Raw genomic sequence first — 6,866 nt, forward strand, 5'->3', positions numbered from 1 at the left:
ACACACACACACACACACACACACACACACACACGCCCTTGGCCTGGCCAAATCTGATGGTGGGCAACTGACTTAGGCTTAGCCCACCCAGTGGTCTTCCCTTGAACTGGGAGCCTCAGGGGAGCAATACAAGAACATGGATGTGGTTGGTGGTTATCCATGGAGACAGCTGGAAGTCATTTGTTCAAAAGTAGCAGAACTGGCATGCTGACCAAATACTCCTGCCAAGACACCATTACTGTGACTCCTTTGGCCTCGCCCGCTGACTTTCCACTTCTGGATTGGAAAACTGAGTCCCTGGACTTAAAATGACATGTCTGTGTTCGCACAATAAATTATCATCCAAGCCAAAACTCAAACCCAGATTTCTCACTGTACCCCCTTGCTTCCTGCCCAGCACTAGAATCTCCCTTGATGTTACCCAGTTCTATCCTCCAATACTCCTTTTAATAAATTCCCTTCTATGTAAGTTTTCTAGAGTCTTTTCATTGCTGACATCTAAGACAGATACACAATCATAAAATAGTGGTTTCATTTCCCATCTCAAGCCTTCATAGAAATGCAGACACTCAGATCCAAGGCTTTACTTTGGGGGCACTAGAAAGACACTTGAATAAGTGGGAGAGGGGATATGGAGAGAAGAAAGAAATAGAGGACAGGAGAAGGGAAAGAACCACACATTTTCCATTCTAGGACTGAGCGTATAGCGAGGGTCAGCAGAGGCTCCAACATTTGCCAGCAGTTGTGCTAAGCACAGCCCTCATGGTAACAGCACAGAGAGGGAGGTGCTTCCGCATCCCAAGTGGAAAGAGTGAGGTTGGGTGAGGCTGAGAAACTCGACCGTGGTCACACAGCACGTGACGGCAGAGCCGGCATCTGAACCAGATGGCACTGCTAACCAGATCTGCCCTTTCCACATTAAAAAGCGTGTTGAATGATGGTGAATAAACATGTGCCTTTTTCTTTTTATAGTATGATCTCCACGAGTGGTATCCATGATGTGGAATGAGTTTGTAATGATGTGACAAGATCATTGGATTCGGTATTCATTTATCTTAAAAACACGAGGTAGAAAACTTTACTGAGCCCGTGAGAAGCTGAGCTGCAGGCGCACTGAAGCCTGTTTTGATTTAAATGGAATGGATCTAGCTCGAGTGTAAATTCGAGACTGTGTTTGCTTGTCTCACACTCTATTTTTTCAAATTACTTTCGCATGGTTTATTTCATCTGCTTCCCCCCACTTCTGGATGAGAAAACTGAGGCCCAGGACTTGAAATAACGTGTCCGTGTTCACACAACAAATTGGCATTCAGGGAAAACTCAAACCCAGACCCTCTCACTGTACCCCCCCCCCCAGCCCCCTCCTGCCCCACACAAGAATGATTACATACCAGTTGGACTTGACAAAGGGATTTGCATTGACTCATTCGGATGATTTGATTTAGCCTCCTGGGATCACGCAGGTAAACATTAGTCCTTCATCTCTCTCCAAGTATATGCAGTCTGTCTCTGTCTTTGTCTATTTCTTCACCTTCTCCCTGCCTCCCACCTCTCCTCCCTCCTCCCTTTCTCTGTTCCTCTCCTTTCCTTCTCTTCTTTCCCCTCTTCCTCTCCTCCCACAAACACATTTGTTTTTCCTGCAGTAGGGATGGTGTCATGTTGATGGGGTGGGTGAAATGAGGAGTGTCTTTTAAGTCCCTGGAAGCAGAATATTTTCTTATGGATTTTTATTGTTTGGATTGTTTTGCTAGACTAATGAAAAAAGACTCTGCGGTCCCCTTATCTCAGGCCAACCAGAGGATGCCTTCAAGGTTTTGTTTTTGTTTCCAAGCTGGTTCCTTACAAATGCATCCAGAAGGTCACTCTCAGGTCCCCCAGATAGGAGCAGGTAATCAATCACATCCAGGACATCAGCATCACAGAAGAGAATCTCATGAATGGGAGCACTTGGGGAAGGAGAAAGCAAAGTCCCAGAATAGTGAGCTGCCCCAGAATAGTGAGCTCAATGAAGGTGATCTGATGGATTGCTTTCTCCAGAAGTTTCCTGGGAGAGTCTCAAGCATATTCTAGCTCCAGTGGCTATTCTTCCCCTCTGATTTTTTACTCCAAATAAATAAATAAATATGTATTTGTATAAAAGGCTCAAGCATTTGCCAGGTAATCTGATAATTGCAACTTGGCAAGCAGTAAAGACTGTGTCTAATAGCTCCAAGGACTGGGGCCACATGGGGCCCCTAGGCAATCCCTTCAAAACAAACAGAGGGGGCTCCAGTGTTAGCTTTGCCATGGACAGTCTCTGGGAGCTTTGGCAACTCACTTCACTTCTCTGGGCCTCACTTCCTCAATTATAAAATGATGTAATGAACTAGTTTATTCTCTCAACAAATACTTATTAAAACATCTACTTCGTGACAGGCCTTGTGCTAGGAATTGAAAATACTTGTTAAAAGATAGATGGACCCCTGGTCTTAAGTGGCCTCGAAGTTTAAAGGGGGAAACTATACTAATAAAGGAAGATTAATAATAATACAGTATTTTTAAGTGTTCTACAGGTACTATGTGCTAATGCAACGGAAGGGCAAAGGTGGAAGCAACTTGACCCAGCTCTAAAAGTCTGTGTGTATGTCTTTCTTATTTGTTTCATTTTGATCTGCCTTTCACACTAATGCATTTTATTCTTTCTTGACTTAGTTACTTTCAAATAATTGTTGTTATTATAAACCATTACCAATTACTGCATGACATACTGTTTAATTGCCTCAACAATTGTACAAGTTAGATATTATGATCACCATTTGGGGTATTTTATTTTATTTTTAAAAAATGTTTCATTTATTTTTGAGAGAACGCAAGCAAGGTAGAGGCAGGAGACAGAGGTGCTGAAGTGGGCTCTGTCTGCAGTGACAGCAGCGAGCTCGATGTGGCGCTTGAACTCATGAACTGAGAGAGCGTGACTTGAGTGGGAAGTTGGATGCTCAACTGACTGAGACACCCAGGTGCCCCACCATTTTGGTATTTTATATATAAGAATAGTGAAGCTCAGAAAGGTTAAGTAACCTACTCAAGCTCACACAGCTAGGAAGTTACAGAACGGGGATATGAACCCCCAACTGTCAAATTCAAGGCTTATGTTTTTTCCACTATGTGGTACTGTTTCAGGTATATGCAGCAACTCAGCATATTTTGTGAAAACAAGTGTGAAGTAAAAATATGGGGTCTTTTGTTCAGAAATTATTAAGAATTCCAAGACGGTAACAGTAGAGCATTAAATAAAGCACGGGGCCCTGAACACCTGTTCAGGTCACATACCCATGAGGTCTGCCCTGCCAGCCACAATTTACTTTGCAGATGGAATCTCCTATCAAGGAGCCAAAGTATCATAGGAATTGGCATGCCCAGACCACAGTGACAGAATTTTTTAGTAGTCAGGCTTCTTGTGCATGTTTCCTGATGTTACCTTGAGGGATCAGCCTGGATCACTTGGGCAGAACTTGGGGCTCTGGGCAGTTGCTTTCCCAGAGAAGGAAAATGTTATATGTGGGGAAAGACAGATAATCTTGGGCTGGCAAGGTTTCTGGCCACACCCTTGCCTTACATTTAGAACCTGACTAGGGGGACATTAATGTAGCACAAATGGAACACAGCCAAGCCTCTTAGCCTCTCTTTTTAAACTGTGGATCAGGGGCGCCTGGGTGGCGCAGTCGGTTAAGCGTCTGACTTCAGCCAGGTCACGATCTCGCGGTCCGTGAGTTCGAGCCCCGTGTCAGGCTCTGGGCTGATGGCTCAGAGCCTGGAGCCTGTTTCCGATTCTGTGTCTCCCTCTCTCTCTGCCCCTCCCCCGTTCATGCTCTGTCTCTCTCTGTCCCAAAAATAAATAAACGTTTAAAAAAAATAAAAAATAAAAAATAAACTGTGGATCAGACCTGCAGGTGTACTCTAGTGAAGGGCAGTGGGTAAAAAACAACAGGGCTTGGCATATGCTGGCTTATAAGCCTCTCTCCTGAAGCACTCAAGGTGTCAGCTCCCATTGCCCTTTTGGTTAGCAATTCTTAATCAGTGGTATTTAAACTTTTGAAATCATAGACCCATCTATGAAGATATGGAGCATCTCCCCAGAAAAAGGACACGTGTACATAAGTATTTTGTATACAGTTATAGACTCCCTGCACAGACCCCAAATTTTTAGATCACAGCTTCCCCAGTTATAGAACCTACAGTATTGGGCCCAGGCAGGAATTTAGAGATTATTTTTGTGAAGCCATCTTACTGCTCAGAGGGGGTGAAGGTTGAGGTCATTTGGGATAATAAAAGGTTCCATACATGTTCAAAGACTCGCTCCCCTGATTGTCAACTCTTCCTTGAAGTTGTTGCCCCACACCTAATGTGCTCCTATCAAAACAATGTAGCCAAGTGGGACAAGCTATCACCACAAATGGCTGATGTAAAGGACGTTAGGTATAAGAACAGTCCGTGTCCTTGAGAAGCTTGTAGACATCTGGGGGAGAGACACATATAAACAACAGAATGTAGTAGAACATGTGCAGTTACAGATATTTGAGCTAGGTTGAGAGATGACAGACAGAAGGGCATTATCAGCTCTGTTTGGTTGGATCACAAAAGCCTCCTGGGAAAGAACACTCCCACAACAGGATCTTGAAGAATGGGCCCAGGGTCGTGCAGGGAAAGAGCCTTCTGGCTGAGGGGACCGACATGTACAAAGCAAGAAGGATGAGGCAGGCAGCTTGGGGTATATAGGAAGCTGGACGTGGGTGGGTGGGATTGACTAGAATGTAGGCTATTATTGAGGAAGAGGTGGGAGGTGATGCTGGAAGGGGCCGGATTCTGGGGGCCTTGGACCTACAGAGGAATATCAGTCTGAGTGATGGATGAAGGCGTCTCTTCTTGGGGATGCTGCAAGGAGGGCGGATATCCATCTGTTCCGCGTGGACTTCTGCTGGGCGGGGGTGGGGTAGAGATGGCAGACAAGCGGCCTCTCTCAGATCCCTATCACCTCTCTCTTTACAAATCGACTGCTGCCAAACACTAGAGAACATAAGAAGGGCCCTGTAAAGCATTCATGAATGATGAGAAGCCAGCCTAAAATACATCTCTAAGATGCCCCTGAGATTTATTCACCAGACAAGTACCATTTTCTCCACTATAAGATGGCTAAATGGGAGGAGGCCTGCTCACAAATACAGAGAAAATATTTTCATTTAAAAAATTTAAAAACTTAAAAGCCTGACCCCAGCTTGACATATTGATGTGTTTCCTCTGAAAAGTCTCACATTTTTTTATTCATTCTTCCAATTGAACCAGTTTAGCCGTAGGCGGTGGGCTGCCTCTGAAGAATTACTAATCAAGAGAAGAGAACATCTCCAGAAATGCATAACTGTTGCTGTTTCCATGTCACTACTTCTCAGGATTCCCGGGCAGGACAGGCTGAGAAGGGGTTTGTTTTCTCCCAAGGAAATGCAGAAACAAGAAAATCCTAACTACTGGGCCCACTCTATGCAGTTGATATTCTGCCCCGAAGTTGTTCTTCCCCTATTCACCACGAGGTGTCACGAGAACCCTGTTTTAAAAGAAACAAAGCCTCCAAATTGGGGACCTAAAGCAAACAATTCCCCCTAGCGTTCAGATTTTTCAGTAAAAAATATTTTTAACAAGAATACAGACTGCCAACTGTTCAGAACTTATCTCTTGAATAGCTACACAATGGTTATAATTCCTCAGAGTACCTGTCAGTGAGATGGTTCCTACAGGATCACAACAGAGTTTTGTAGAAATATCCAATGGTAAATGCACATTGTGCAGGAAATTCCATTGCATTTACACGATTTATTTAATAAAAAATAATCTCTGCGATTATTTGCATTTATTTCTGAAGGAGGATGTTTTTCCTTCCTCAGAATAAGTTCAGGAAATGGGTGAAGTGTTCAGGAAGTTAGCTAAATGCTGATGTAAATCCAAAAGGAAGGTCTGCTGTTCAAAAAAAAAAAAAAAAAAAAAAAAAAAAGAACCAAAAAAAGCTAGGAAGTAGTCCTCTCTTTCACTTATGGAAAATGTTATACAGAATTTCTCATTTAAAAGGAAGAGGACTAGGAAAAATGTGTGTGCCCGTGGTATCTTTTCCCGTGGATCTGGTCAGGCCGTGAAGACTTTTGCCGATAACAGTTGCCCACAAAGAAAACGGTGTCAAGAAATAAAATCTAGATGGAAGATGTGACTGTAATGAAGTTTGTATTAAATTAAGCCCTTACTATGGAATTTGCATCAGCTATTCTAGGGAGTGTGTTTTGATAGGAAACTCTGAGTCCAAAAGAGGTGGTGGGACCCCTTGGCACTACATAAACAACTAAAGGCGACCCTGTCCTCACAAGTTTCCCGTCCCTTGCAGCCACCAGCAAGTGGTGTCACGCAGACCTGTGTACTTCCAGGGAGGGAGTCTCATTCAAGGAAGCCCAGCTGTCCAGGGCTGCTCCGTCAGTCAGCGTTGCAAATTGCTGAGGCCCTTTGGTGCCGTCGTGGTTGTTATTTCTCCATAGCGTGCAATGCAGGGAGTGTGCTGTTATCAGGTGCACAGAGCAAACAGAAAGCTTCTGGCCTTGAAACACCCGCAGCACAGAAAGCAAAGATTCGGCTCATTGAACAGGGCCATGGAGGACGAAACTTGTGGTGGTTTCTCTGAAAATCGCCCTTTCCTTTCCATCTCTCTGCTACCACCTTCATTCAGGCCTCCATGGTTTCTCATCCGACCTGGCCTGCCTGCCTCTGGCCTGCCTGCTCTCCAGCCCACAGTCCCCACAGCTGAGAGCTTTGTGAAACACCAACTGGCATGTGAGCCCTCCTTGCCCTGCATCTGG

General features: G+C 44.5%; 1 long non-coding RNA gene across 1 annotated transcript in view; it reads right to left on the reverse strand.

The window, feature by feature from the left end:
• Positions 1–6,004: 6,004 nt before the first annotated feature.
• LOC121039379 (uncharacterized) overlaps positions 6,005–6,866 on the reverse strand; it is a 3,126-nt gene continuing 2,264 nt past the window's right edge. Inside the window, exon 3 of the long non-coding RNA XR_005794731.1 lies at positions 6,005–6,607. This is a non-coding gene — a long non-coding RNA (uncharacterized LOC121039379). The remainder of the gene's footprint in view (positions 6,608–6,866) is intronic.

The sequence above is a fragment of the Herpailurus yagouaroundi genome, unplaced genomic scaffold (genome assembly GCF_014898765.1).
Source record: "Herpailurus yagouaroundi ecotype Mexico unplaced genomic scaffold, PumYag 180, whole genome shotgun sequence".
Lineage (NCBI taxonomy): Eukaryota > Metazoa > Chordata > Mammalia > Carnivora > Felidae > Herpailurus > Herpailurus yagouaroundi.